This window comes from Pyxicephalus adspersus, chromosome 6, assembly GCF_032062135.1.
Source record: "Pyxicephalus adspersus chromosome 6, UCB_Pads_2.0, whole genome shotgun sequence".
NCBI lineage: Eukaryota > Metazoa > Chordata > Amphibia > Anura > Pyxicephalidae > Pyxicephalus > Pyxicephalus adspersus.
The window spans coordinates 69,438,472-69,459,333 of NC_092863.1; positions in this window are offsets into that span (position 1 = coordinate 69,438,472).

A 20,862-nucleotide genomic window follows, 5' to 3' on the forward strand; every position below is an offset into this window, starting at 1 on the left:
TGTGTGTGGTCCTTTCACAATAAAACAAATGCATTAGGCAAAATCAATAAAATATTTGTTTTCATTGGCACCAAATATATGGGACTTTTTAGAAATATACCACAACATACACTAGTTAAAAATTAGTATTTTATTACAAAATCAATAAACAATAAAATCACTTATATCAAGCAACTACTTACTCGACTGTAATGTTTGTACATAATATTGACAACATTTTTTGTTTTGTTTTTTTGATCTCCAAAATAGACAAAAACTGTTCAATATACAGCTAACATTTCAACCATCACATAGCTTTGTTAATGGCATTCATCGGTAATGCGTTTCACAGCACATTTGTCTGCTTCCTCAGACCAGGAAACCATAAACGCTTGATTGCTTTATAAATCAATGATTGTAAATTCTTACATAGCATGTAGGATATACTCCACATGACATATAGGATACAGGTTGTCCCTGGGTTACATATGACATAGAGACTGAAGTTGTTCCTAAGTTAAATTTGTATGTAAGTTGGAACAGGTAGATTATTTTAATAAATGCAATTAGGACAGATGTTTGTCTTAACATATTATTAGGCAGAGTGATGTCAGTTACTGTATAAAATCCTCACTGTGAGTTAATCACAAACAAAGCAAAAAAAAAATAAAAAAATCTTTATGGTGCCTACACATTTATTAACTTCTGGAGCAAGCTGTGCTATGATATGCAAAAAGAAACAACTGCAGAGTTTGTCTTGGTCTTGAGTTACAAGAGGCTGCAGAAAGAGCTCAGTGCTCATATATATTTTGGGGGTGTATACCACAATGTGAGGTTGTTCTAATCCCAAGCACCAATTTTATTGTAAAATCAATAAAGTTCTTTCTGAGGAACTATCCAGCAAAATTCATTTTTGGAGGAACAATCTAAGACGAAGTGAAAAAGAAGTTCCTTGATATTACTGCAGCATAAGCTAGTAAGCTAGTTTCTTTGCAAATCATAGCTCATAATATCACAAGTGTGGAAGAAGTTGATTATCTTATCTTTCCACTGTCATCTCTGTGGAATTTATAAAGGTGATGACTGATGAATTACTAAAACAAATTATCAGAGATGCCAAAAGTGAGATATATGTCTTCATTAGTGAGGATTCCACACCTAATATATACCCTGTAGATCAATTCTCCTTAACTCTAAAATATGTTAAAGAAGATGGTTTACAATTTCTGTGCTTAATCTCTAACTCTGACTCTGGATCCCAGCAGCTTTCAGAGACAGTAATGGACAAAACAATGAAGTTCATGAAAGGCACTGTCAGAAATTGAGGAAGACATCTGTGAAAAATGTGGTGTACTAAACAGTGTATGTGGTCTCCTTTGTCAGTTTAAACATCTTGAATCTGTTTTTATGGCAGATTTTGGGGTTCTCTACCAGAAAGTTTAGGCTGTGAAACTGCAAATTAATTTTTGGAAAAGGCAAATGAACTTTGAGAGTGCCGGAACTCTAATTGCAGAGTTTTTGTCTGAACTTGCTTGTCAACATTGAAAATAAAAAAGAAGAAATCACCTTTGCACTAGCTATCATTTAGAAGATTCAAAATGAGAACCCACACAACATTTACTACAATTTACAGTACATATGGTTCTTGTGCAAATTAACAAACTATTCTGCAAAATGTTCTTTTTCTGCATTGAAGCACATACAGAGGTACCTGAGATCTACAACAAACAGGAAAAATCAAATGCCCTCCTCACTTTCAAAACCTTCCCCTGACATATTTCTAACTGTTAATAATATGGTTGTTCTACCAACTGCTTCAACACAACGAGCCTAATTTATTAAAGTTTTCCAATGCTGGAGAGGATACACTCAGTGAACCTGGGTGATCCAGCAAACCTGGAATGGATCTGGTCCAAGATCGAATAAATCAAATGTTACAAGAGGTTACTCTTCTTTACACTACCCTAAACGTTAAAACAATTTGGCCTGGAGTCCTGGAGTAGTTGCATTTTAAACTTTGGAACGTCTGATCCCACCAGGCATATTGGTGTTGTTAGAATGTCTATTAGATGGCTGTATGTGTTTGAGTCTCTTCATAAATTAGGGGGAAAAATGTTTGCAAAAGACCTTGTAATGTATAGATAAAAAAGCAGAATATTGTTTGTCTTTTGGAACATTTAAATGACATTTCCAGTTTCTTACTATATTACACTGGCAAGTTTCTGTAACTGATGCCTTGCCAATTTTGCTACCAAACCAGCTAATGTCAGGACTTGTTTGAAAGCTATGACCATCATAGAACTGATACTTGTAATGTTTCACAGAATTTTATTATTGAAGCATTGTTCATTTGGTACTTACAAAACTTACAAAAGTGTGAACTCAAATTGAGTTCCAGAAATGGGGTGGGATCAGGTGCCAAAAGAAACACAACCCTTAAAAATGTCCTGCCTGCCCCCACCTTCCAATATTACTAAATCATTATTGCACAGGACCTCCTTACCAGGTTGTTGCCTAGTATGTCCCCAACATGTTCAGCAACCCCCATAACATTTATCAAAAAGAGGATCTGATAAAAACAAGGGGTGAAGACCTATGAACACTTTGCAAAAAACAACAATAAAAACATTAAAAATTAATACAGATAACCAATGTACTGTGAAAAATCAAACAAGAAAAGCATCCATGAAAAGTCTTTCAAATTTTTATAGCCTACAAAGTGAAGAACTCTATGTAGGTGCAAATTAAACCTCTTCTTCTCCAACCTTAAGTGATGACCTCATGTTCATTGTGGTGACCCTAAAGACAACAATATAAAATGAATTTTTTTTATATGAGCCTAAACTAAAATTTATTTTAGTAAGTGGTCCTTCTAAAGCTTTGGAGTAAAAGTATATATTTCTTCCAGTGTCTTGCGTATATGCCTCTTTTAATACAAGCAAAACTATTTTTGACCTTAGAAGAAGGGAAATGGCCTTGCATGTTATTGAATTTACAATCTGCGAGAGCAGCATATATGTGCCTCGACCCCCAAGTGCATAACTCACATTTGTCCACTGTAAACCTTATTTGCCATTTAATCACCTAGAAATTTAGTTTGTCTAGGCCACCTTGTAAATTCCATTGATTAAAACGAGGCATGAATTTAATCTCAACCTCAATAGCTTTTGAGCCTTGTTGAAAAATATAGAACTGCCTATTCTTTACTTACAGTAACTTCTTCAGTTCACTGATCAAATATGAATTCTTCCTATTATCTTCCTATTGTGACAGCTGTGCACTTTTGATGATTGGCCACTAGATGGCAGAACAAGTCATTGTTTTAATAGGAGACCTGTATATGACCATAGAATTTACGACTGGGGAATTTTCAGAGACTTCAGCTGGGGGAAAAATGTATAAATAGAGCCCTTTGTGTTATAAATTCAGCTTTTATGATATTTTGTAGGAAAGTTGGAGTATAAAAAGGTATAACACCAACAGACAATGTCTAAATATAAAAATTAGGTAATAATGACTATAAAAAGGGTAAAAAAACGAGCAAGCACAGCAAGTGCAAGTACATCTACAAACTGTAGGGACTATGTACAAACTATGGACCTTGGAAACCTAAAATAAACCCCAATGTTGTATGTGTGGTGAGGAAGGATGTTGGTAAATAGACAATGTCCATTAGCGTTCAAGGAAAAAAAATGGCAAAAATAAGGAATGCCACCACACTGTCCAATAGCACACTGCACCCACGGAGGCTGGGCTGCCTCTACTGCCTGTAGCTCAGCATGGCCCTGTTAGAAGAAATAAGCTATAAACAATATTGGCTAATCCACTGTACAGGGCTATGACTGCTACACTTCCCCAATGGCCAGGATATCTGCATATTTCAAGATAAACCCTGCAGAGTTAGTCTCTGAATAAGAAAATAGCATTAGCCAAGGAAGGGAAATAAAATACTACTTGCAGGTGGTATGTATTGCCTGTAGCTTGAAAAGAAAACCTACACACTTAAACCTTTAAAGAATTATATCAATTTAAAATCTTCAGGATCTCCTTTTATACAACATATCATCTATAATAAATATTTGTTAACTTTTTCTTTTACTTTCACCTTTGATTTGTTCCTTCTAACCCAAAAAATGACAGCAAGGAGACTTCAATTTAACTCTTACCATTACTGGATTTTGGCATTAACCCTATGCAATAAACTTAGTATAAAAATTATGTTTGAGAGCCCTGAGCTCACTCTGCCCAACCCCTGAATATGATGTAAGGTGCATTCATTGTAATTGGCAATTTGGCATTCACACATTTTCTAAATGAATCCAATATGAGTTACAAATTGTGTAATTTTTGGGCAAATGTTGATTAAAAACAATTATTTATAGACCCCTATATGTGTTTGATAAAATGGTTGTATGTGAAGTATTATCTAAATATATTTTCTGCAAATTTCCCATTTACAATTTGAAATACATAGAATTAAAAAAAACAATAAAGGAATAGGGCATTTTATTCTAGATTAAATATCCTGAGCAGGTACAGACATATCTGATCATGTTCTGAGCTTTATCCAAGAATTAGAGATAAAAATAACGATTCTCTCTAGTAAAGTAGTTCTCGGGAAATTATTTTTAATAGTTTAACATTTAAAGATATACCGGTATGTGTTATTGTACTTGTTTTTTTGGGTCTTTTTTACATAAAGAATTCTTGGTCTGTAACACAACAATATTGCAGATACTATGCTGCCATCTCGTGGTCAGTAAGCATATTTATCTCACACATGTGTTAGTTTAGTGAAGGCGTAATGTTTGCAACAAAAAAAATCCCAACTCAAAAAATTAAGGCAACCTATGTTTTTTCAATTGTCCAATCATATGTAAGCAAATTACTGTCACTCAACATATATAAACAAAACTATATATAAGGGACTATAAACTTTTTAAAGTGCACATTGTCTGGTTGTAGTAAATCAAACCTGATAAAGAAAGTTTGTCTTTACTAGGGATGAGGTTCAGATTTGCCATATGGTAAGTTTAAGATTCACCGTTCCAACGAATTTACAGCAAATTTACTGTAACCAATTTTAAAGGATCCGTAATGTCCTGCATGACCTTTCAACAGAGATCAGCAGGATCACAATGGCAAATATTGCAGGATTTGGTATGTCAGCCCCTTGGCTATAAAAAGGTTAAGGTCCGAACAGCCATTTGTTAATGTGTTTTGGAGAAGCTTGGAAAGAGCTGACTGAGTTTGTAGAAAGATTTTGTGTCTATACTGTGCTATATTGCAATATATCTCTGTGGATTGCAGTGTGATGGGTTACATATTCATGTGTACCCCTACCTTGTGCTCACAGTTCAGAGACCCTACAGTAATTTTTAGGAATAACATTTTGAGTGTGTAAGCATAAATGTAGTTCCCATTTAGCTGTTTTTTTCTATTGAGGTCTGCTGGCAGTGTAAAATACCAACCAGATGGGTACCACATGCAATAAACACTTGCCAGTGCACCCCAGACCATGGTGAAATTAGAACCATTTCAGTACCAGTAAAGGCCTGCAATCCTTAATTATTTTCTGCAACCCCTCTCCATAAAATTTTCCAAAGATGGAAGCCTCACAAGAGTTTTCCAGCTAAGAAAAAGAAATATTAAGTGGGGAAAATGAGTCATCGAGCAACACTAAGAGGAGGTCAGCCAAAGACATTAAAAGAATTCTCCTGCATCCACACTGCAATCTCTAGTGGAAGTCTCCTCATGGCAGTTGTCTCTTCCACAGCTGCAGGGGAAGAAATAAATTCTATGCCTATGCATCTTATTGTCATGTTAGCACAGGGGTGGGCAAACTTTTTATGTCAAGGGCCACAATCTGATATACAATTTGACAGAGGAGCCAGGCCAATGGGAAAGTGGGCGGGTTATGCCATCATGATGCCACTGAAAATGATGTCATAATGGCATAGCCCCGCCCACTCTCGTATCGTAGATCTGAGCCTGTGATGGGGGAGTGGGCGTGTTCTGTGCAGTGACACAGCCCGCCCACCTCCACGAGCCGGGTTACAAACGGCGGATGTGTTCCGCGGTTGTAGCCGGTTCGCCCCCCCAGTGGGGTCCTTCTCCTGACCTTGCTCAGGGTGGCACCGGCCAGAGCTGCGGAACACCCAAAGGGCCGGAGAAACAACCTTGTTGGGCACAACACCTTGATTTTCAGCTGCTTCCATTTCATCTATTGGATTCAGCCCCTTCTGTGTGTTTATGGTCCCTGCCCTACACCAGCGAGCATTTTGACACTTTTAGTTGAAGCGACAACTAAAATGGTGAGGCAGGACAAAGTAAGAATTATTGTTACAAACTAGTTTTACTCCTCTTTGATCTCCTCTATTGATAGACTGAGCACTGAAAGCACTACAGAAGGAGGAAGAGGAGAACTTGCTGCTGTCTCAGGGCCAGATGAATCTCTAACCTCTAATTTCATTAGGCAGTATGAGACACAGGTATAATATGGGGAGAAAGGGATGGGGTGCTGGCAGTGAGAAGTGGAAAATGTGGTGGGTTTCAAGGGAGACATTCCACTTTTTCCAATACTATCTAATTTCCAAGTGGTTCAAGGGTTGGGGGAGTTTGTAAAAGACAGTAGGGAATTGAGGTTCTTGGGGTTACAAGCAGTTTATGTTAAATGGGGTCTTTAACTTCTCAAATGCCTGTAAAGTATCCCAGCATCTAAAACCACTCTGGCCTATTCTGGTGCTCCAGCACTATTAAGGTGCCCTATACCAATACAGCAGTTGTATATCAGCTGCCAAGTTTCTTATTACATAGGTACATATTGTTTTGTGTCCTAAAATGTGCTGCATATTCCAATGCCCAGGCACTGTCCATAGCTGGATCTCAGATTCCAATTCTCTAGTGTTTGCTGCACTATAAATCCTGCTGTCACCTTAAAGTTTATGTGCCTATTTTAGCAATCAGGCACTGGATAGGTGCCAAACAATGTTTCTTCGATGCCAAATTTGTAATGTTTGCCGATTGCAAACAGGATTGTACCTTGAAATAACTTGATCTAATGCCCTGCCACTGTTGAGGATCCCACACAGTATTACTTCAGCTGCCAAATTTTTAATGTTTGCAGCGATGTAAATAGGTCACAGACATTTTTACAGATGATGCACACGTTTAACCTATAATTCACACATTTTTAAATACAACTGGAATAATGTGTGAATCCTGGGTTAAAGGGGTTTTTGACCCCATAATTATACTTCTGCTACAAACTAAGGCAAAGTTTATATATATATATATATATATATATATTTTTTTAATTCTTTTTTCAACAATGCCCTTTGTAACTCATGTGTTGTTCTAACTTGGTGAAAATAAGTACGAGTGCCTATTTCCTGTTTTTCATCATGCATCATTGCAGGCATACTGGGAGCAACCAATAGAGAAGCAGCTGACCTCCTACTTTCAAGGTTTTCAATCATTGACCAAATCCATTCCGTTTGCTGGATCACCAGGATCTCCCAAGATAGACTATATCCTCCAGTTTTGGAGAACTATAATAAATCAGGGCCATTGTCAAGCAATTCTGACATTTGTTACCCTGGTAAAGATGAATCACACAGCCCATAGAATCTTTGGTGACTTCCAAACTGAAGTTTATATCTGGCTGTTTGGCTACAAATGTATTGTGCAATATTGTTACCAACCTGATGGTCACACTTAGGGGAGGTTGATTTTATTCACCGTGCCAAAGTTTTTCTTTTTTTGCACGTTCTTGATCTTTTCTTGCAGTTTTTTACAAACATACCCTGGGGGTTGAATGACCACTGAGCACCTAAGAGTATGCAACCATTTTTGCAGATCACCTACTACCTACACAACCTGTACCTCCCACAACTCATCCGTGATACAACAATGCAATGCCATGAAGGCTTCTTTGAGCGTGCCATATTTTCAAGAATAATTATTTTTGGAATGTGTCCTGGTATTAAATTTCAAATATTCACATGAAAACTATGTTGCATGTTTTTAGAAACTACTGCAGTGTTCACAATCTTCACATTGAGAATGTCATGAGTGATGATGAGCATGAAAAACTAAATGGGATTTGTCAATCAAGGTCAAAGTTCTGCTAATCCCTGTGTTGACTTTATTTTTTGTAAACAAACAATGATGTGATACAGAAAAGGAATATCACACCCGCCTCCCATGCTCAAAACGTCAAGTTTTTTTGCAAATAGCAAACAAAAACTGTAATACAAAACTGTTCAGATACATACAAAGAAAATAATTTTCAAGCGTTGGGGAAGTGGGTCACATGCCCTGATATTTCCCAATACAAGCAAGCCTTCTGAGAGTGTTCCTTATCATGACCTTCATGGGTTCTTTCTCTGTGAAAAGCAACAATATAAAAAACTAAAATAACTAATATGGGAAATAAAAAAACTATTCAAAATAAAGTTATTGAAACTTTGATGGGAGTTTTTTCAGGACCTCCAGCCATTTATAGCTTTTGTGCAGTTACCTGGTTGGCTTATTCACAATTCATTTTGGACAGTGAATGAGATGGAACCCTGGCATGCTGCAGAAATTATTATTTGGCTTTTGAAGGGTCACATTTATGAAAAGAATGGACCTCAGTTTTAAAGATCAACAAAACCCCAAATTAAATTAGACAAATTCTAATAAATTAATCTGTAAATACAAACAGTATATAGAAGCAAAGTACTGTACAGAATACCTGTTTTCTGGGCGAAATGTGCTTGCAAATTGCACTACAACTATTTCCCCATACGGTCTTGACAGGTGAGAGGGTCAAACAGATGTCATCATGTGACACCCACAGTAAGAAGAACAATAGATGTCAGCCTACATTTTCAAGTATCCCTGCATTATAGTATAAAACAGGTGTCTCCTAGAAAATATGTAGGTTTCATATATATCGTTTGTTTTAGAGAAATTGAAGTTAAGTTAAACACACATCAGATGATTGTCGTCTGAGACGAGTATGACCATTCATCCCAGGTAAAAATCTGACGTGTACAGCCATCCCCCGATGCCATGCATCAATCCTGCACAGCAGGGTGACAACAGATCAGGGCAAACCGATGTGCATTTCAGTGGAGAGGAGCACAGCATGGTGTTACTCCTTCGTCCTCCCACCACCCCACTTCATAGAACAGAGCAGTGCCGTGTGTACAGAGATCATTTTTCCATCTCTACTGGAAACGATCAAGATCGTTTCAACTTACAACTCTTTGACAGATGTGTGTATGGAGCTTTAGTGTACAATGTCAGTTCATTTTTTAGCTTATCATATAAAATAACTATGTTATTGCTGGGTAGTGGTTGGAGATGCCATTGTTTTTTCTTAATGATGTGTCCAGCTATTTAATCACTTCCCTGGAAATCTTGATAATGATATTGTTTCCCTTCTTATTTTAGATGTTAAACATGAACAGTTGATACATTAAGCTTCCTAAACAGTCCAAAGTAAATAAAATCATACCGCAACCCTCAAAAGCTGTATATTGTTCTGGGTTTTTTCATAATAATTCATATTAACCATCATGCAAACTTGTGACATCCATATTTTTGTGAAAATTTTAATATTTTCCCACTTTTGCCTGTCCTTAACTCAGTTATGTTGTGGGGGTGAATGCTGCCAGTAACACATTTTATCTTTCGTTTTTATATAAAATGAAACTACAAATGCAATTGATTGGTGTTCTTTCCTACACCTCACAGAGTAATTAAAGGCATCAAAGTAAATCTGTCACTTGGCAGGCATGATCTCTGTGTTATTGGAAGTCATTATCCACACAGCAGTGATAGAGTGAGCTTAGTATTATAAAATTAATCTAGCTAGAATTCATTTTTTCAAATGTTCAAATTATTGAATTGCTGCATTTCCAAGTTCTATTTAATTGTTAACATTGGTCTGAGAAAAAGCAATGAATATGTGCAGGACAAAAATATTTTCCCAGAATTAATGGCCCATTTACAGTGCTGCATTGTACCACATTAAAGTAAGTGTAACAAAGAGCAATGTTTAATATATTGGTTGTTCAATTTTTTGTGCTGCAGCACGTTTTAAAAAGAAGCTCACAACCTTATTTATTTTGCAACCTATTGTGTTGAGGGAGCCACAGGCATCTGTAGTAATGCACAAAAATGCACATATATGTAACAAACTCATCAACTGGATACCTGACAAGTGGCCACAAACTACAACGATGCCTACAGAAGAGAGAGCACTTGATGGAAATGCTGAGCAATGCATGTGATCCTCACAACAAGCAGAAACGTTGTTACCACTCACTTAGGACCTGGGAAGCACTCCGAGCAACACCCTGTAACCAAAATTCTGGAAACTATCCCTTTTACTACCATTTATGCACGCCAGCAAGAGGGGGGAAAATCTAGCTAAAAAATACCAAGTTTTTTTTCTTTTTACTTTTGTTCTAATTATTCACTTAAGGGGGAGATTAGGTGTCATGGCACCACATCCCTTGTTCATACTTTGAAATCCAATTATTTAAATTATTTCAATCTTTTTACTTTTAGATAGAGGGGTAAAGGTTAGGAGGTTCTGTCAGGTGTTTTTCTGCTATTCTGGATGCCTATAATAGAAAACTGAATACTTACCTATCGTAAGTCTTATTTCTCCATAGCTTTATGGCAGAATACTGCTGATGTAAAGATTGCTGGTCTATTGACCATATTGTCTGAAAAGAAAGGTAATAAAAGGCTTTTAGGCACCCAAAGATACAACCTTTAAAACTCTTCTGGCCGCAATGACAGCCACAAAAAAAGGCTGCCTTCAGTGACAGCAGGCCCAGAGGGATCTTGACCCTAGTCTGAATTCATCTGGAGGGAGCAAAATCAAGAAGATAGGTTCCCTTTTGGTAATCATGCTTCCTGTGGGATTTATTCCTTGCAATTGCCTTAAAGAATGAACTACCTTTAATGGGGATGTCTTAAAATCGGGGAAACACGGTAAATGAAGTTGTTGAGTGACCAACAGTAACCAATAAGTGATGAGACATCTGAAACCTGACCTTTTAGTGTATTGAACCCAGTCTCAGTTGAACCCAAGTCTCTTATCTGAAGAGGTTCTAGAAAAAGTAGTATTCTTGAGAACACTGCTTCAATAGTGCTCCAATAGTGTTTCGCAAAACCTATGGATAAAAAGCCACATTATGAACAACTGCTGGATTTGAATGTCCTTAGTGGCACTAACACGCAGCTTGAAATGAAAGGAATCTTAAAGGAATGGTATGTCAGGAAAGAAGGTCCCACAGGGTTCAGAACAGATTGCTGTATTGATAGCTATCACATCATAAAACCTGTTCTAGGAAGGGGGTAGTAAAGGCTAAATTTGATTATAGGCGGTATTAGTAATCATCTTCCTGACTTTCATATAGGTTTTCCCCACCCATTCTTTTAAGCCTAATGGCATCCGCCTTTGTCTTTCAAAATCCAGAATAACAGGTGCATTTTTTTTTTTTTTTAGTTCAGATGGAGCAGAGGACCTTGTGAGAGGAAATCCAGAGGAACCTTGAGATGAAGAGGACCCCAGGCACTAATCTGCCCTATGTGCAGGCACCATGGTCATCTGAGCCAGTTAAGAATGTTTGGAAAAAAAGGTCAGCTCCTTTAGGAAACACTTCAGGAACCTGTGAATCAAAGGCTCCACAGTTCATTGTCAGCTCAAATGATCCCAGGGGTTTCTAGAAAGGAAACCTCAAGATGATGTTCCCCAGTTTGTGGTTCATCAGGAATTCAACAAGAAGACCCACTGGCCCCCAGCCAGGGGTTTTCAGATTTAAAGACCACTTCTTTTTGTTGACTACTGTGCTTTACCAGGCTGACACTTTTAGTGTTTTTTTTTTTTTTTTACACATCATAGAATTTAGACTTGACATTCATCTGCTGTGGTAATGTCCATTCTCAGGGGAACTTTTTTTTTTTCAAAGACAGTAAGTTGAAAAACTAGAGGACCTTGGGGGGCTACTCTAGTGTCAGGGTTAGTGAGACTGCCATACTTACTGGGCCGAGCTCCTCAAGCTATCTGTTCTAAACCAAGACCCCCAGCTGCTCTTGCTGGGATCTGATGTAATGGTTACCTAATGAATTGGAAGGAGAGAATCACAACTGAAAAGACCTTCTCTGTTCAGTCACCAAAGAATGCTGGCTTTCATTTCCTTTCTGGAAGGTCAAGACCTTCATTGGGGCCCACTATGTCATAGTTACCTGCTGGATTCTTCTCAGATTGGTTGGCAGTGACTGTTCTAGAACAAACGTGATATTTAAAACCATACCCTGGTCCCCCCTAAAATATACTAAATCTGAGTGGTAAAGAGAAGGCTGTTCTCTAGATTCATCATCCAAGTCTTGCAAATACAGATGAAGAGCTCTGCCATGACCAGGTAGAGAATATCATTTGAGTAATGATAGATTAACAACCTTTTTAATCTAGAGAGGCCACATCTTTCAAAATGACCTAGGTGACAAGGTGAGCCTGAAGAGCATACAAATAGTAAAAAAGTAAGGGCTCAAATGCAAATAAAAGTAATTGCTGAAAGTCCTAATGTTGAGGAACATAGAAATTGGCGTTTTTTTGATGGAAGAAACCAGTTTGCTGGCAAAACTTAAAAGACTTATGAAGACAATCCCCAAGGATCTTGTTTTTTTAATTTTTGTATACTATGACTGATCTCCACCATCAGTTTTCTTTTAAATGAATGGGAAAGAATAGCCCATAAGCACTGTTCCTAAGGCACAGGAATATTTACTCCCTGTGACAACAGGGTATTTAAATGTATCATTTTCTCTTCTCTTCTTGTATCATGAGGGGTATGTCCAGAGGAATAAATCTCTACCTCTCGCTGGTAGTTCTAGCCACAGCATAATCACATTCATCACTGAAGAGGCCCTGTCTCTCACACGGATCACCTGAGTTTGGAATCTGCCACTCAAAGCTTGAGTCAAAATGTTCCATGCTTGTGACTGCTAAAAGCATAAAGATCTGACTATGTCCATGGATATTTCTACTAGGCAACCAGCCAAGGATGACTTTGTTAGGATAAAAGGTCTATACTCCTCTGTGAAACACCACAAAAATACATGGCGTAGTGAGAAGAGACCTATGGCTGGCAGAGACACCAATTTTAATCTGGACTGAGGTGGTAAGAAAACACGTTGTTAAAAAAAAGTCATAACAAATAAGGCTAGTTTTGTGTGTCACCTACCTTCTCTGACTATGAGGGTCTTTGTTAAAAAATGGTTCCATGCTACACATTTTGTCACTTTTTGTATATATCCATGCACCATATAATGTGTTTGAACAGGCCACTTATAGCCTGCGTTGGAAGAGTGTGTGATAGAATTAAAATTCAGGAATGCAATTGCAAGACAGGGACATGACACAGTTACTTTATAACAGGAAGTGTTTGTACTAGAACCTTCATTGTAGGATTGCCGGGTAAGAGACACCATTGCAGTGTATACACTTGAGAGAGGAATGAAATTCCTGCCTACAGCAGAATGATGAATTCATCACCATTTTGGAAAAACACTACTTTACTGTATATTGTGATAATAGGAATTATTATTAGGAAGTTATTCCTTTACCTCTTGCATGTAAACACCTTTACAAATTGTGCATAGTCACTTTAGGGCTCCTATCTCTTTACACTTGCAGTTACACATTCGACACAATTTGAGCATTTCTGCTCTAGAGGCTAATACCCCTTAAACACTTGCAGGTACATTCAACTACCAGTATCTCCTATTTACACAAATTTAATTTAATTTTTTGCATTTTATTCTTTTTGGCACATGATTTTCAGTCTCTTGGTATTGGACAAAAACTGAAAATTAGTTTTTTACAACCATTTATACCGGCTGACAGACTCCTTATTGAACACACTGCCTGGCTAGAATTACCCCTGCTCAGCATTGGAACACAATGATTATTCAATCCACAGCACAAAGATGACCATTTCAGCACACAGTGTTGCAGGGTACTCATGCAAGAGACTCCACCGTCACATTGTGTGGTGAAAGTTAACAACAATAGCTTCAATGTGGGAAATAAAACAGGGTTCAAACTCACAACCTCGGGTGCCCAAGCGACACCTATTTACACACAGAACAGGAAACTGGCTAATAAGCCGTATTCATCTGTAAAAAGCTGTTTTCCCATGTAGCCTGGTTCTTTTTACCAGGTGAATCAAATTTTGATTTCTGCCATTTGGAGAAAAACTGACACTCTCAGCATTGCACAAACACATTATGTTGGACAATGGCTCTTTAGCACAGAGCATAAACTACTTGTAGTTGCAGATCTACTTGTATCATTCAGATCCTTCACCAGGTGTGAGATTTGCAGCAAACACAGAACTTGACGCAGTGCACGCCTGCCCGCCTGCAATAAAAGGCACATTGAACACATGCTATTGTATGTCTGCACACAGCGCTTCTAAAGCAAATTTTTAAGAAAAAGTATTTATTCACATAATGTGTCTCTGGCTCCAAATACTAGATTCCTTATGACAGGGGTAGGCAAACCCCAGCCTTTAGGCCAGATACAGCCTAGCCAGTAGTTCATTCCGGCCTAATGCCCTCCTGGTCGATCTAGCCTAATCACGGCTGGCAGGGGTTGGCAACCCACGGCTCCGGAGCCTCCTTGTTATGCCTCCCTTCCCTTTTCTATACTAAAAAGACAACTTTTTTTTGCATATTATTTGAAAGCCCAGATCCTATCAAAGTTTTCCTAGGGTTACAAGTTTAAACTGTAAAGTTCTTTTTGCAACCTGTTCCCCTCTCTGCAAGATTTCTGCTCACTTCAGACAGTGAGCTTGGGATGCAGGGTCTGGGGCGGAACACAAAAAGCATGGCTGGTCAAGCAGAGGATATCTAAATCTGAAAGTATGATTAGGGCAACAAGCCTAAGAGGGTCCACTGCATATTACTGCATACAGATGCATATCTACATCAGGAGGTCATTTGTGGGACAGGAAAAATGGGTGGTTTAATGAAAATCTAGGTCTGGGAAAATGTATGACACCGCGGAAATTGTTGCCTACTAAGGTCAAATTTCAGATTTTGCCAGTAACTGTTGATAGAAAACTCTTCAGCTTAAAATTCCTATTCTAGCACAGCAGGTGATAAACATCTACCAAGCTACATTTGTTTTAGCTGTTATGTCTATTGTTCAATTCTAGAAGCAGTACATATACCAGAACAGCATTATCCTCTTGTAAATGGTGGAATAAACATTTTGTCTTTATCGATTGATTCCTGACAGAACTTTGTATGCAGCTTCTAAATCTAGTTTTACTTTGCTACTTGGGCCCATTTTTCCTGACTTCTGATCTATGCCAACTTCAAAGTCAAAGAGCAGCTACACCTGCTTTTTCTCCTATATTTAAAGTGGACCTAAACTAAACCCTTACATTGTATTTAATTTTTTAAGTGCAACAAGATCAAGACTGAATGGGAGTGCAGAGCTGCTCTGTTTGCTCCTTCTGTGCATTTTTTCCACTAAGGGGAAAGTGGTGCCGATCTCATGCATGCGCAGTCAGATCGTTTTTTTTTCCCCCTTTAGGCTTAGTCTACACACTGTTTCCCCAGCATTTAACCTGAGGCTTTTAAAGCCCATTGTTTAAGTCTCCATGCATTCCAATGGGCTAATCTACACCTGGACGTTTCCTTCAGGCACATTTTTGAGTGTCATCTTAAACGTTGCTTGCAATTACTCCCGCAGCCCTGGAGGAGCTGTGACAATGTTCTGTATCTGTAATACATGTCACAGCTCCTCTAGGGCTGCGGGAGTAATCAGGGGAGGGGAGCTGTCGGTGATTGGAAATCCTGATGATGCTTGAGCTGTCATCAGGTTTTTCTATTTCTCAGCCAATCACAGAGCACTAGAGATGAATGGGCACAAGGCTCCCCATTCATGTCTAGTGCTGAATGGCTGAGAAACATAAAACCTCAGCCAATCACAGAGCACAAGGGGTGAATGGAGAGGCTTGTCCTCATTTAACCCCTAGTGCCCTGCGATCCCTCACTGTCAGGAGGATTTTCAGGGCTGTGCTCATTGGAGCCCTGGGAATCATCCTGTCATTGGGATAACCTGTAAAAAAAAAAAAGTTTTGTTACACAAAACACATTTAATAAAATAATTTAACATTAAAGCCTCGTCCAATTTTTTTTACACATATTTTACCCCTTTCAGGGAATATTTACTCATTGTATGAGTAAAGTGTTTTATGTGCCCCTGTACTCATTCCCTGAAAGGGTTAAAAGTAAAACTTTTTAAAAAGCTTATGTAAAATCGCGGCAATGCGCGGTATAGGCGTTTATAAAAGTTTTTTAGCGTTTCAAAGTTAAGCTTTAAAACGCTTGTAAAAGTCCATAAAAACGCATAGAAACGTGGTAGGAACGTTTATATGCGTTTTTAAAACCTTTCATGTAGACCCAGCCTTAGAGCAGACTACTTCACTCTGCACAGTGCGAGCTCGGGTGAGGTAGCAAGAAGGCTGAAAAAGAAGAGTGAAGATGGAGGCGCCCAGTGCTGGGGAAGAGGAATTCAAAAACGACGTAGGACTGGATCGAGGGAGGGTTCAGCCCTATCAAGGGATGCATCTGCATGATTAAAGCTAAGTGTGCCATTTTGTTTTCACCTTAGTTACGCTTTAAGGATTGCCTCTACATTCTAGTCTTACTTCTCCTCTAGGTGTGGTCATCATGATACTGAAAAGCTACTGTGTAAGCCAATAGCCATTGGGAACATTTCTTCCACAAAAGTCTGGGTGCGGAGGACACAACAACACTCCACTGACTGAAGAAAGTTGTAAATTAAGAATGTCACAGCTACCAGAATGTATAAGCTGCAGCAATCATGGGGAAGTCCTCTGCTAGTCAACACTGTACTAGCACTGCCAGACTTGGGTAGAAGAGAACTTTGTTATAACTCTGCCTAAAACTACTGCAGAAAAAGCACTTCTATCCACATCCACAAGTCCTTTAGTGAGCTGTCCGTACTAATTTTACATAATTTGAATACTCCTAGATATATTGCATTTGCATACATACAACCAGTTATGTGTTTGCCACAAACGCAATTACCGTATATACTCGAGTATAAGTCGAGGTACCTATTTTTACCTTGGAAAACAGGAAAAATTGATTAACTTGAGTATAAGACAAGGGTGGAAAATGCTGCATCTAAAAACTTTACTTTGTCTATTCAGGGGAAAAAAAGCTGTTAGCGTTCAACCCCCAAAACACTATGTACAATATGCATAATCTAGCAATGCAATGTAAACAGTAAAGTTTACATACAGTTCAACTTCACATGTAACATCCCACTCTGCCACTTTTTTTTTTCTTTAACTACAAACACACTTTATTATATAACAATTGAACAAAGATAAGGGTAAAAAAACAAACCCGATATGGGTAACCAAAAACTTTGCTGGTATGATTTTATCAATTGGGTGACAGTAGGGAATCACTAAACTTGCCATTGTGAAATGAAATAAAATCAGATAAAAGTGAAGTAGACCCTGCTCTTCTTCTGTGTTATCATGTTAATCTCCTGTCATTCACCAAACTCTAGTGTGCACCTAAGGATTCTCTGGTCATACCAAATCGTGTGGCGGAATAAGTCTATGACATCCTGTAATTGAGTAGGGAATAACGTGTGCTTCAGGTACAGCATATAGGTGCAGAAAAACTTTTGTGGGTGGGTGTATAGATGTTGGGGGGCCTCTGTCCTATCTAATAACATTAGTGCTTGGGGATATTTTAGCAGTTATGTAATATTTGGGAGGATTAGGTTCCAACCAATTCTTTAGAATACATTTCTTTGCCTCTCGGAGACAAAGGTGTTTAAAATTTCAATACATCAGCCAGGCTATCCGAGACAGTATGTGACACCTGTGCCAAATTCCCATAGAAAAGTGCAAGGGATGGAGATGGATGCCTGGTGTGCCCTGTAACTGATGTCATAAAACCAAAAACCGATCTCAAGAATACAGATATACAAGGGTATCATGGTAAGAGCCCAGCGATGTACAAAATATAGCTGTACCTCTTTTTCTGTAGTAATATCCATTAGTAAGGGATACATATATGAGATTGAATGTTTGGAAGAGGCCAAACACAGGAGCTGTAGCACTGGTTAATTGTAAACCTGGCAACTCAAAAAAGGTAGACTTTATCTGCAGGTAGTAAAGAAAATGATGTGTTGGGAGAGTTAATTTACCCTCAGAAGATCAAAGGCAGTAAATTGTCACCATGATCTAAGAGTTGGTCTGGATCCCTGGCGAAAACAGGAAGTTGAACATATAGGGGCCACCGTGGTAATTTTAGTCCTGCATTATATAATTTTTTCATTTCCCTCCAAGCTACTACGGTGTCACGCAATAGTAGATTGTTTCGTATTTCATGGGGCACGTCTGCATATGGTGTGTTAACCTCCTGGGCAGTTCATTACTGTCCGGATTTGTCTAAAAGCTGTACATTATTTTTCATGAAAATTTATTTTACAGTATATGTCTGGGTACATTAAAGTTTGAAACACAAAATCATGTCAAAATAATAAATTAAAGTTTTTTTATTAATTAAAAAATTATACTGATACTATTATTTTATACTGTAAAATAAGTGTTCATGAAAGACAATGTACTGCTTTTACACATATAAATTCACTGTATTGCATTCAATACTGTTATTTTGTATTGAATGCAATACAAATAGATTTGAAATTCCTGCCACCCCCCTGAACACTTACCGACATCACCGGGAACTCCGGTGGCGGATCAGGTAAGGCTCGATTCATCCGTTTTGACATTGGTTCAGCTACACTCTGTGTTAGCACTTTCAGCATCTTTTATGTACTGCTCAGGAGGTTAAGTAGTGCTAAAAGAGACCAGGGTTGTACCAACAATGATTCAAGTTTCACCACAGTATATTAGGATGTTCTGTGCCATCAGTCCTTGACATGGCGTAATAAACAGGCAAGGTTATATTTTCACAGATCAGGGAAGTTTATGCCCAATTTCTGCTAGGAACATCGACAGCTTAGCTCTAGCAATACAAGGAGTCTTGCCCTGCCAGGACAGGTATTGTTTTACGGTGGAGGATGCTACAGGCTGCCTCCTACTAACACTGCTATCTATTGAGCTTGACAGCAACCAGCCATAAAACTGTCAACCAACATGATCAGTAATGAATATTCTTAGTAACAGTTACGTAGTGTCTGTGCAGAACTTTACTAAAATAGTATTACAGCACTGATAGCCAGGCAGTTGGAATTTTAAATAATTTGGAAAAAAAAAAGGCAGCAGGCAGCTTTGTAATGCGAATAAACAAATGTACTAGCTGTGTATTTTAGTGTAAATCCTTTCACATCTAGGTGAAGGAATGCACAAACCCCCAACGTGTATGTGCAGAGTTACTTATTCTGGCCCGGCCATTTAACATGGGCAAAGATTTGAACCTTGAAGATCGAGTGAAGATGTCAGCACCAGCAATAGAGCATAGTAATGGGAGTTTGGTTCTGCCTAAACAATTTATTTTAATGTAATAGTTCATTTGCCCTTACAATCCCTAATGCTACACATAAAGCAGAGCTACTATATTTTTTAAAAACAAAGTATAAGATATATATTTATTATTGTTCAGGCAGGTTCAATAATACAGAAGTGACAGGCGATATTCCTTCTGCAATAAATCCCACTTATTTGCCTGATTTCTACCTTCTTTTAAAATTACCCAAGCTGTGCACACATTGGCGACAGTTCAAGCAAGATTGCAAAAGATCGGAGTCAGGAAAGGGAGAATGAAAAAAAATGGTGACGCAATTGAAGAAGTATAGGTGAGTGAATTTTTAAAAAGTTGTAATACAGGCAAGGGTATTTTATTGCTGAAGGGTCATTGCCTGTCCTGCAAAGAGAAGGACCTTCTGCTAATTTGGTTCAATGTAAAATATACAAATAAAAAAAAAAATAAAACTGCTGCATTGGTAATGAGAATGATTTGATATGTCTGATTTTTTTTTTTAGTGACAATGACCAAAAATGTACATGTAGATTTAAGAGGAAGTAAATTCAAAATAGGGCAAAACAAAAAAATCCATTTACCTTCAATCCCGCAGAGCAGTTGGGAGGTCTCTTCCATCGGGTCCTGTGTCGTCCCGGCATCTGTCTTCGGGACGGTGATCCAGGCGCCACCATCTTCCCTTATTCCGGGTACTTCTTCCTACGTTACCCGACCCAGGTGTGAGACCAGGTGATGTAGGTGGAAAAAAAAACTTCCTAATCTCACTGCGCATGTGTGAGATCAGCAATTATTTTCCCTTTTCACAAAAATGCTCCTTCTGCACATGGCCAAGCACCCAAGAGCCTCCTGGGATGCATGAAGTAGGTATCCCAGGAGGCTCTGCGCTGTTATTCTTGATCACCTAGGCAAGGGGTCGGCCAGACACAGCCTAGCTAGTAGTTCGTTCCGGCCTAATGCCCCCTAGCCAATCCGGGTTGCCGGCGGTTCGGCCAGGGGGCGTTAGGAATTACCGGAGATGTCGGAGCTCCAATGCCGCCTCCTTGCTGTGGCTCCCCTATTTATTGCTTCTGGCATTGATACTTCTGCCACTGCAGTAAATAGGGAACGGTCCCTGAAAGGAAATCCCTCTCCTCCACAATGCATACAGAGGGAAGGGATTTCACTTAAGGGGGCATTCCCTGATAGTGTGGTCCGCCCACCCCTGAAATGGCCTAGTGGCCATAAAAGTTTGCCGACCCCTGGCCTAGGCGTTGTCTACCCTTTTATGTAAAGTGAAAATTCTGAGTTTAGTTTTGTGTTCTTATAGTAGAA